Source organism: Leptonychotes weddellii, chromosome 7 (assembly GCF_054177405.1).
Source record: "Leptonychotes weddellii isolate Sample4059 chromosome 7, ASM5417740v2, whole genome shotgun sequence".
NCBI classification, from domain to species: Eukaryota; Metazoa; Chordata; class Mammalia; order Carnivora; family Phocidae; genus Leptonychotes; species Leptonychotes weddellii.
In genome coordinates, this window is record NC_138375.1 from 112449730 (window position 1) to 112462199 (window position 12470).

A 12470-nucleotide genomic window follows, 5' to 3' on the forward strand; every position below is an offset into this window, starting at 1 on the left:
TGCCCTCCCCGAAGCTCCTGGCCTTTACCCCATCTGCTTTCTTTTTCTATGCATTTATCTATTCTACATAGTTCATATAAATGTACTCTTACAGTAGTGTGATCTTTTGTATCTGGCTTCTTAGTGTAACATATTGGAGATCTATCCATGTTGTAGCATATATCAGTAATCAATTTCTTTTTATGGCTGGGTAATACTACATTGTATGTATATACCACATCTTCTTTATCATTCACCCATTAATGGACATTGGGCCACCCATTAATGGATATTTCCACTTTTTGGCTACTGTGAATAGTGTTTCCATGAACATACATGTACATCTCGCTTGTTGAAGTACTTGTTTTCAGTTCTTTTTGGTTTATATCTAGAAGTGGAATTGCAGCCTTATATGGTAATTCTGTGTTTAACATTTGAAGAACTGCCAAATTATTTTCCACAGAGACTCAACTATTTTATGTGCCTATCAGCAACATACGAGGGTTCCAATTTCTCTACCTCCTCTCTAACCTTGTTACTTTCCATGTAAAAAATTGTTTGCCATCTAGTAGGTATGAAGTGGTACCTCCTTTTGGTTTTGATTTGCATTTCCCTCATGACTAAGGGTATTGAGTATCTTTTCATGTGCTTGTTAATCATGTGGTACATCATTTTTTTAATATGTTAGGAAAGCTGGCCATTGAAAAGAAAAGATGACTCCCATTGTAATAAAAGTAATTACCTCCTAGTTTATGTTTCTTGATTTAAGATTTTGTACATTAAGTTTTATCAAATGATTCTATAGAGGAAGTTATCTTTTTCGGACATAAACTGGAGAGGATTTTCTCCACCCTTTACACGGTGTTTTCAAGACCATGCCTGAACCTTCCACAGCATCCCACAAGTGTTCTTAAGGAACTCAGAAAAATATTGCCATGGTGATAATATCTGTCCTTGTGAAACACTGCCATGTGAGCTGTTTTATACCCTCAAATCTTGCTTGGAGCTTTCAGTTTGTAAGATTTATTTGCTGATTTGCTTTTTAAATGTGGATATACGATACATTTTTAATAATAATGATAATAACAAGTAGCATTTATTGAACATTTCTTAGGTGCCAGACTCTGTACTGGGCATTTTATTTGGATATATCCTTTAACCTAATAGAGTGTTAGCTCCTCGGGGTATGATCTTTTATTTCTTGTCTGTTGTTATATCCCCAGCATCTAACACAGTACCTGCTTAAGAGCAAGTGTTGAACCAATGTTACTGAAAGAATAAAAAACCCTTGGAGGTGGTTTCTGTGATTACCTTCATTTTATGAATGAGGAAGCTGAGACTAAGAAATGTAAAGCAATTTCCCCAAGTTCATAAGGATGGGCAATGGCAGGGGCGCCTGGGTGGCTCAGTCGTTGAGCGTCTGCCTTCGGCTCAGGTCATGATCCCAGGGTCCTGGGATCGAGGCCCGCATCGGGCTCCCTGCTCCACGCTCCGTGGGAAGCCTGCTTCTCCCTCTCCCACTCCCCCTGCTTGTGTTCCCTCTCTCGCTGTGTCTCTCTGTCAAATAAATAAATAAATAAATAAAATCTTAAAAAAAAAAAAAAAGGATGGGCAATGGCAGAGCCCAAATCAGAACTCAAGATGCCTACTCCAGAGTCCACACCACACTGCCTTTTAAGCCATAGCATTCAGAACAGCACTTTAACCCCTTCCTTCCACATTATGCAGAGTGGCCAGGTAGTTCTGTCAAAGAAGAAGAAATTAAATTCACTTCACTTCAAGAAAATATTTGTTAATGGCCATCTGTGTGCCCAGACATTTGTTGGGTATAATGTTGAGAACTGGGAGTTAAGAAAAGGAGATTCTTTTATGGGGTCTGACACTATCTGGGTGACCTTGAACAAGTAATACACTCTCTCTAGACTGTACTTCTCATGCGTAAAATGGAAAGGTTGGGCTAGATGATCTGAGTTCCGGCAATAAAATATGATAACTTTAAGAAATGGCATGGATAAGGCCACCTTGAACTTGTTTGCTGGGGATGGGGTGGTGGGTGGTGAGAGATGTCATTGGTTTATATATCTTAATCTTTGATCTAGAAGGAATGAAGAAGAGGAAAGGGCCACAAAGTGGTAAATATACGATGACAGTGCTAGAGTGTATCATCTAGAAGGGAAAATAAAGTAATTATCCAAGTAGCAAGGAAGCCTCAGCTCATCTTTAATTTTAAGAAATGAGATTTACTTCTATCCTGGCCCTTACTTTTGAGAAGTATAGTAGCCTGAAGTTATTTAATATTTTATGGTTTCTCAACACTTCCCTCTCCTTCGTGTCCTGTAAGTCTGCTGAAAAGTAGTTTGGGGATATTTGGAAAAACCAAGGGCTTGGCCAATATTAATACAATTGTCTAGTGAGTCTTGATTTTTTTTTTTTTAATACCCCAGTCTGTCTTACCCTGGAATTTGAAGAAAATGTCAAATTACTATTTTTTTAATATTGTGCATTTTTCTCTTGAATTCATTTCATTAAAAAAATACATATGCCTCATGACAGTTTTTCCTTAGGTTTCTAGGAGTAGGGGATATTGTCTAATAAAACAGATAATAATAGCGAAACTTCAAAACAATATGTTAATTTTTTGAGGAAAAAATCTTACAGGTAAAACACACTTTTAAAGGCTCACTTATTTTATATTTTAAATTTGGTTGAATGATTATACTTCTTATTCTGCCAGGTTTAGCCAGTAAGTGCACGAACACTCATTAGTTGCCTGGTGGTTATAAAGCACTCTGCTGGATGCCAAAGAAATTCAAATATGATTCTTGCCCTCAACCTTGTAAAAGTTGTGAAACCTATACAACCAACACACCGTCTGATAGAATATTATGAATACCTCAAGCTAAATGTAAAGTGTTAAAGGAAATCAAGAAGATAACCCTTTCAGCTACAGTGGTTGAGAAAGCTTCATGGGAGAGGGGATGCTGAAACCAAGTGTTGAAGGATGTACATGTTAAGAGTGAAGGTAAGGGAGTTGGGGGAGGGATATTAATAGGTGGAGGGAATAATTTGAACACACCATCAGAAGGAAGAATATTTGGCATATATTTGGGGAACTGTAAGTAGTTCATGGGAGTGGAGGAAAGTTATAAGAAGATGAGTAGTGGGAAATAAAGAGAAGAAATGAATTGGAAGTTGTGAACAAGTTTGTACCCCCTGATAAAGACTATTAGAAAGATCTATCCAACATTGGTTTTCTGCATGTCTATCCATGTTCCTTTCCCATTTCTGCCTCACTCCAAATAAAAGAATAGACAAGTAATTTCCTCATGCAGCAAGAACTGAGTATCTGCTCTGTCCCAGATACTTTGCTAGGAGTATAAGCTCTAAAGATAAACTAGACATAGTCCTTGTCCTCAAGTAGGCCACAGACTGGGAGGGAAGACCAACTCTTAGTTAGAAAAGGGATACATATAAAGTGCCCATTTTATTTGAAATGGGGCCACCTTGAAAAAGAATGATCTTGGCTGCAATGAGCTGATCGCCTGAGCTCTGTTTTTAGCCCTTGGGAGCAACCTCAGGATGTGTGGCATACCAGAAGAGCAGCTGCATACTATATTCTGAATATGATGAAAGTGGCGCCTCCGTTTTTCCAGACCCACAGCAGTGACTCTCCCTGGGAAGGAGAGCCAAGCTCTTTCTCTCCTGGCTTGTGCCATTGGGCACATTGTTCTATAGAATTTTAGAGGGAAAGTTTCAGAAAGAAGATATGGAGAAGGAAGGGATAAGAAAGTAAAATATAGAGTAATTTAAAAAAGTGTACAGAATTCAACCATTAGTATCTTTTAGACGCAGCAAGATAATAATAATAATAATAATAATAATAATAATAATAATAGATGATAATTACTGAGTGCTTATTTTGTACCAGGCACTATGATGAGGGCTTTAACATACATTACCTAACTTAACCCACATAGTAGCCCTAAAAATTTGCTACCACTTTCATTGTCTTTTATAGGTAAGGAAACTGAAGCTTAAAAAGGTTAAGTAACTTTCCGCCATCACATAGGTCATAAGTGGATATCATGGAAAGTATATTGGGATGGGTTTTATATGTCGTATTTTATAGAGAGAGCTGAAGCCTAGAGAGAAGTGAGTAGTCCATAGGCACAGAATAGAGTGGTGTCAGAGTCAAATTTAAAATCCATACCTCAATTTTATAACTCCTGAATAATTTTTAAATTCTTTTATAATAGAAAATTTCTAATGTATGTATCAGTCAGCTTCTATGATTACCATATGTGACCTGTCTTATTAAACATATTATTTCATCTATAAATATGCCAGAATGTTTCTCTAAGAGAGAAAATAATAAAAAAAATCAGAATACCATTACCACAAATTAATAATGATTCTTTAATACCATCAACTAGCTTGTCTGGTTTGAATATGAATTTCCAGTTGTTTCATAAGTGTCCTAATTTTTTCTCAGAGTTTATTTGCTTGAATCAGGATCCACATGAGGTCCACACATTACATTGATAAGTTAAGTCTCTTATAACCTATAGCTTTCTTTCCACCTTTTAAGTTTTCTTAGAATTTAAATTGCTGAAAAAAAAACTGGTTGTTTGTTCTACAGAGTTTCCTGCAATTTTGATTTTGTTGATTGTATCATTGTGGTGTAGTTTAAGATATTCCTCTGTCTTCTGTATATCCTATAAATTGGTAGTTATATCTAGAGGCTTGATCAGATTCAAATTTGATATATACTTTTTTTGCAAAACTACTTCATAAATGATGTGTCATCAGGAGGCACATGATTTCTGATTATCTAATTTATCGTGATATTAGGAGTCATTGATGCTTAATGCATTAATTTATTTAGGGTTGCAAGGCCTTCCAATTCCAGCCATGACAGAGTATCAGGAAGAGAATTTACTTCTCACCTTAAATGACCAAAAAAACCCAAGAAGATATATAAAACAATATTTTAGACATTGGACAACAGGTATCACATGATTGTGATCTCTAAAGGAAAGGAAATGACATAATGTCTGGCTTCTAATGAAAAATTACAGGACATGCCAAGAAACAGGATCATACATTCATAACATGGATAAAATTCCATTAGTAGAAACAGAATTCCAGAGATTAGAGCATAGAATTAGTAGACAAAGATATTAAAACAGCTATTATAAATATGCTTCACTTGTTAAAGAGGTGGAAGAAAAGGTGAGCATAACAAAGAGAAAAAATGGAAGCTATAAAACAAAGACCCAAATTTAGGAAATAAAAATATTTGAGATGAGAAGTATGTTGGATGGGATTAATAGATTAGACACAGTAGAAAAACAGATTAGATACTTGAAGGCATAACAATAGAAACTATCCAAAATAAAGCACAGAAAAAAAAGACTGAAAAAAGGCAAAGCAAAACAATGAATAGAGCATTAGTAAGCTGTGGGACGATATCATGTAATTGGAGCTGGAGAAGGTCAGTGACACCAGAAAAATATTTGAAGGAATAAAGGTACCTTAAAAGGATCTGGAGACTTCTTTTTCTGTTGTGGTGAAAGATAAAATTGCTTCTCAGCAGATAAAGAATGGTTTCATCACCAGCAGGGAAAGCTCTAATCTAGATTGACCCTTTTAGAGTACATGATGACCTTCTACATGAGAGGTTGTATTGCCTTCCTTTTAGGACCTTAATGGAAAAATTGTGATGTTTCTCTTTTATCTTCCTCTTTTTTTCCATCCTTCGATCTCTCTCACCCACTCTTTTTTTTGTTTTTTTGGTCTGGGTGCCGTATATTTTATTGATGATACATGACAAGTTAGGGCTCCTCAGGCCACTCCCCTTCTTCAGGGTGTCTGGGATGGAAACTGGGTAGAGGTTGGGAGGTTCTCAGTGTGTTAGGGGATAAATTGGAGCAAGAACTCTCCAGCAGCTGAGGGCCTCTCTCTTCCTCTTGTTCTCGCTGAGGCTGGTGGTCCGGGGGCTCTTAATCCTTGGAGGCCATGTGGACTATAAGGTCCACCACCTGGTTGCTGTAGTCAAATTCATTGTCATACCAGGAAATGAGCTTGACAGAGTAGTCATTGAGAGTAATGCCAGCTCCAGCATCAAAGGTGGAAGAGTGGGTGTCACTGTTAAAGTTGCAGGAGACAACCTGGTCCTCAGTGTAGCCCAGGATGCCCTTGAGGGGGCCCTCCAATCCTTGCTTCACCACCGTCTTGATGTCATCATATTTGGCAGCTTCATCCAGGTGGCAGGTCAGATCCACTACTGACATGGTGAGGGTGGGACATTGAACACCATGCCAGTGAGCTTCTCATTCAGTTGAGAGATGACCTTTGCCCCAGCCTTGGCAGCACCAGTAGAAGCAGGAATGATGTTCTGGGCAGCCCCTCAGACATCATACCACAGCTTCCCAGAGGGATCATCCCCGGTCTTCTGGGTGACATTGATAGCTTGGACTGTGGTCATGAGTTCCTCCATGATGCCAGAGTTGTCATAGATGGGGAGCCAGAGGGGGCCAAGAAGTTGGTGGTGCAAGAGGCATTGCTGATCATCTTGAGGGAGTTGTCATACTTCTCATGGTTTACACCCTTCACTGACATGGGGGCATCAGCAGAAGGGGCAGAGATGATAACCCTCTTAGCCCCACCCTTCAAGTGAGCCCAGCCTTCTCCATGATGGTGAAGACCCCAGTGGACTCCACAACATACTCAGAACCAGCATCATCCCATTTGATGTTGGTGGGATCTCGATTCTGGAAGATGGAGATGGGCTTCCCATTGATGACAAGTTTCCTGTTCTCAGCCTTGACTGTGCCATTGAATTTCCTGTGGGTGGAATCATACCGGAACATGTAGACCATGTAGTTTATGACAATGAATGGGTCATTGATGGTGACAGTACCCACTTTGCCAGAATTAAAACTAGCCCTGGTGACCAGGTGCCCAATACAGTTAAATCCCCTTACTCCAGCCTCCACCATTGTGTCTTAGGGATGTGGTTGGCTCTACACCAGAAGATGTAGCTGTCTTTGAATGGGGAGGAGCAGAGAGCCTCTCTTATCTACTCTTTTTAAAAAAAAAAATTTTATTTATTTATTTGACAGAGAGAGAGAGAACAAGCAGGGGGAGCAGCAGAAGGAGAGGGAGAAGCAGGCTCTCCACTGTGCAGGGAGCCCGATGAAGGGCTTGATCCCAGAACCCTGAGATCATGACCTGAACCGAAGGCAGACACTTAACCGACTGAGCCACCCAGGTGCCCTGTCTCTCTTATCTACTCTTAAAGTGATTCCTTTCACTTCCCCACTGAATGCTCCCAAAATGTCCCTGGCTACCCAAGGAAGTCCTGCACCCATTTCCTGAGCTGTCACCTGGGTTCCAGGATCCTTTCATTTATCCACACATCCACCCCCAGCCTCCTGTAATGAAGTTTTGACCCACTTTGGTCCAGTCAGTTCATATTAGAGGTTAATCCTTGATAATCAATCCTCATGGGTTCCAGTAATTTCATGTACAACATTAATAAGTTAGTATTCACATTCAGAAAGCCATCCAAAGATATACTTTAATTGCTGTTTATTGATTTAAGGTTTAGCTCAAATACAATTTTTTATTTAATAGTAATTTCATATACTGAGTCATATACTATTGTTAGGTGCTAGGGCAGAATGAGTAAGGCCTAGCTTCTGTCCTCTGGAGTCTCTCAGACCTGAAAGACAGACTTACAAACAAATACAAATTGATATCACATAAATACAGTAAAGGAGATGTGAACAAAAGTTCTGAGCACTCACGGGGAGACGGCTAGCATAACCTGCGGCACTCAAGTGAAGAGACTTGTGATGGCTCTAAAGGAGAAATTGGGGTAAAACAGTTTGAGAAGGTGAAGGGAATGTCTGTCTGGCAAAGGAAACATGATCAAAGGCATAGAGATAAGAATATCAGTGGCTGTTTATTAAGTCTTTACTATGTGTTGGGCACAAAGCCAGGTTCTTTGCATACATTTATATCACTTGACTCTCACAACCCCCCCTTTTTTTTTAAAAAAAGATTCATCTATTAGGGAGGTGGGGGAGAGGCAGATGGAGATAATCTTTAAACGGACTCCCCAGTGAGTGTGGAGCGGGCTTGATCCCAGGACCCATGAGATCATGACCTGAGCTGAAACCAAGAGTCAGACAATTAACTGACTGAGCCACCCACGTGCCCCTCAAACACTTAATATTTACATCTCACATGCAGTTATAATGATTTTCTTTCCTTATTTCCCTCTTTTCACCGCTAGGCAACAAAGTCTTAAAGGGTTTGTCACAGTGTCCTTTTCATTTAGTGAATGTGCTCTACTCAGTGAATGAATAAATGAGTGAAACTAAAGGAATATCTATGGTGGTGGGAAGTTCAGGTACTGGGCTTTGCGATTCTATGGTTGCCTTGGAGAAATTGGAAAGTCTCAGATTAATTTGAGGCCATACCTATATGCCAGTTGATGAATCCTACAACCCCAACTTTGCCGTTCAGGTTTCAGTGAGCATGACACCATTATGGGACGAGCCAATTTGGCTTCCCTCTGAAACTTACAAGAAAATTTGAACTGAGCCACGAATATTATGAGCTCTAACACAGGAACAGAACAGCACTCCCAGTAGTTCTTGTGGATTTCTGGGTGTTGTGGCTTCCTTGACTGGGATCCATTTGGTGTTCAGCTTTTAGCTATAAATAAGTCTTGAGCCGCCATGGCTGGTCTGGGCTGGGAAGCTGAGGAAGGCAGAGCAGCTAGAGAGGCCTAGAGATGTTAGCCAAGAATGTGCTAACTAGGAAGGAAGGCAGGAATCCAGGCTTATTTGGATGCCTTTTTCTATAGACATGCAGCCTAATTATGGTCTTTGGCCAGTTTTGTCTGTGGAAGAAATTGAGCTTTCCTCTTTGTAAACCTCCCTCTCTCAAATTCCTAGTCCTAGAGAGAGCATACCTAAACCTGTTTCACCCCCACCCTGCACAATGGAGTCAACAAATCGCCTGATTCAGAGTCAGGAGGCGTGGGTGCAAATTCTGACTACCTGTTAGTAACTGTGTGACTTTAGGCAAGTGATGCAGTTTCTTCTTTCTTAAAATGGAGCTTTACCTCCTTCCCGCTATTCCACATAGTTGTTGGGAGAATGAAATGAGATAATAGGGTTGAAAGTGTTTCCATGAGTTATCAAGCCCTGTGTAATTGTAAGAGGGGAGGAGGAGGATGTGGTCTCCTGAGGGGCATTTAGACTGGGGGACCCAGATTAAGTAAACCCTTCTTTCTAAACTGCCCAGTGTGCCACAAGGTGGCAGCAGGATCCTGTCTTTGCTCCTGTCTTTAGCATAGGGGGAAAAAAATAGGAAAGGGATCTGGATGCTGCTTAGCTCTGCTCTGCAAAGGTGAACAGGATTTATTCCTTTGCCACTGCCTGCATTTCTCACTCCACCGAATCCTTCAACTCCCCATTAAATAATTTCTCAAAGGACTCACATTCTTAAATCTGAATCTCAGGGCACTTCCCCTACTGTGGGAGTTAATCCAGCCCTGGCAGGTCTTGGTTAATGGTTGCAAATCTATTCTGAGCTTTGGGCTTTCATACAACTCTTGCCCTCCTGGGATTTCACTGCTATAAACTCCAAGTTCACGTTTGTTTTCTTCCTTGAATCAGAGCTCTAGTGGCCCTGGAAAACCAGCTAATCCAACTTCTCATCACAGGAGAGGAAACTGAGGCACAGGGAAGGGAAATAATTTGTTCATGATTAAACAGTTAGTTCATTCAAGAGTTAGGACTTTAATCCAGCTTTCTTCCTGTGGGTTCAGTCCCTTTGCAAATGTGAATATTTTCAAGGTGTTTTGGGAGGCTTGAAACAGCTTTGTTTCTCCCACTGGTGAGAATTTTGAGGGTTTTCTGAGGCAGAGGGAAACATGAGACTCTCTAGCATCCACTCCAAAATCTTTTGAAGCAGCTTTGCCAGAAGAACCTCATTAGGAATCGCCAAGTATCCGAAAGGTAGGCATTAGAAACTGAGGGATGCATGCTAGGACTGCAGCAGATAATGTGTCAGGAGAGGGAAAGAATCCGCTTAAAGGACACATTTCATTATATGGGCTTTTGCATGAGGGTTGTCTTCCCAATTATATTCTTCTCAGAGGCAATGTTCAAATGAGGCCATTCTTTGTTTAGCACGGCTGAAGGCAAAAGAAGGCGGGAATGAGGGAAGCCAACCTTAAACATTTGCTCTCTTGTGCAGGGCGTTCTCTGTACAAGTGAATCCATATAAAGGTGGCAGAATAAGAGCTTGTGACTTGATGGTCTGACAGATATTGGTTCAAAGCCTGGCCTAGTTACTTACCTTTACAGGTAATTATCATAAGTCTCAGTTTTCTTATCTATAAAATGGGCATAATGATACCTACCTTATTAGCTATATAACCTTGGACAGGTTATTTAATCTTTGTGTACCTTGATTATATTGTCTGTAAAATGAGAATAATAGTAAAATGAGAAGTCCCTTTTCACAGGTTGTATAAGGATTAATGTTATTACCTAGAACCATGCATGACACATAGTAAGCAGTTGGAAAGTATTAGCTGTTGTTGTTATTGTTATTACCACCATATAGGGTTGTTGTGAGTCTTAAGTGGGACCATGTATGTAAAGCTTTTAAAGAGAATAAGCACTCATTAAAATGGTATTTATTTTTATTTATATGTAATAACCACAGTGATGTGAATAGTATTCACAGTAAATGAACCTGCTTACTTATAATCTAGGTAAAAGAATATTATTTTGTCATTTGTTTTATGTTTATTCTTACTCTGTTATTTGAGGATAATGCTTGGCTTTTTGAATTATGATTCATCTCCTTTTTAGTAATCTAAAGACAATAGTGATTAGCATTTTTGAGCCCTCACTTTGTGCCAGACCCAGTGCTTTATGTACATTGTCTCAGAAGGGTTCAGTAACTTGTTTATGTCTACACTGTAAGCAAGTGATAGAACTGGGATTTCTGGAGTGTGCTTTCTTGACTATTTCTTACTAATCTATCTGCCTTAAAAAATGTTTATGAGGAGGGGATTCCACTTTTAGCAGTAGAATTCTAATACCCCAGAGTCAAAAGATACTGAAGAATTCATCAAGAATATCAGGCATAGTAAAAATGTTTATAACCTTTGACCTGACAGATCCACTTTTAGGAATCTGGCATAAAGAAATAATCCAAAGTACAAAGTTTTATCACAGTGTCATTTTATCACAGTGTACTTATAATATGGAAAACTTTGAGGCAATCTAAACATCTAACTACAGAAATGATTAGTAAAAATACTGTATATCTACTTGATTTTTAGTTTTAGTTTTAGTTTAGTTTTTAGTTTTAGTTTTTACTAAGTGTAAATAGTGATGCTATTTGGAATTAATTAATCAGTCAGTTAATTTTTGGTGAAAAGACATTTGGGCTATTTTTCTCCAGGGCCTTCCTTTCTTTTTAAAAATTTTACTTTAAAGTAATCCAAAGTGGGACTTGAACTTACAACCCTGAGATCAAGAGTCACATGCTTTACTGACTGAGCCAGCCACCACCTCCAGGGCCTTCCTTTCTAACAGCATGGTGTTCCTTGGTCAACTAATATATATGACTTTCTTGTGTGAATCTCCTTGATGAACTTGCAAGGAAGTTTTCCAACACTCAAAGGCCCTCAACCTGTTTTGTTCTAGCTTCTGAAGTAGGTGACATGGGCTACCACTTTCTGTGAGATTCTGGGTTCTGGTCCCAGTTGGATTCCATGTTGTGGAGCTAGGGGCTCATTAAAGGCCCTTGACCATGACCAATCCCTTCCTCTTGGTGTACAAAGGTAAAAGGGTCAGAGTGAGGTGCCTGGTCCAGGCTGACAGAGAAAGTGGAGAGCTGGTATTCACCTTGGTGGGCAGCCTTGAGCCATAAATCCTTTACCTCCCCCACAGACCACCTGCAAGCCTGGGTGGGACACAAGGACACTCCTCTTCTCCTCCTGTCCTGTTGACAGTGACTGTGAGATGGGGTTTAGCTAAGGCCAGAACACTTTGATGTGGCTTCTCCATGTGGCTTGAGCTTCCTCACAACTGGGTGGATGGATTTCAAGGACAAACGTCCTATACTCTTGGAGGAGCTGGGACCCCCTGCCTGGTGCCGTTTTGAAGGTGTCTGATGAAGCCACCTGAAGCCCCTCAGGATAAATCTGGAAGGCTTTGGGAAGGCTGAAAATGATCTGTCTCCTTCGTTCTCTGCTCTGCAAGATTTTCTGGAAGGCTTTCCCGAGTGTGAACTGCATAGGATGCTGTTGCTCTCAGCTGCTCTTACATCCAGGAGACAGTCTTTTGTCAGGGCCCTGTCTCATTTCATCAGACAAGACCTGCAGAGTGTGGGAGCATAGCTGTCATTCTGCTGATCAGGAAATTGAGCCAGAAAGGGGCTGTCATATATTC

At 40.0% G+C, this 12470-nt stretch overlaps 1 pseudogene; it reads right to left on the minus strand.

The window, feature by feature from the left end:
- Positions 1–5873: 5873 nt before the first annotated feature.
- Positions 5874–6860, minus strand: LOC102729445 (glyceraldehyde-3-phosphate dehydrogenase pseudogene; annotated as a pseudogene).
- Positions 6861–12470: the final 5610 nt, after the last annotated feature.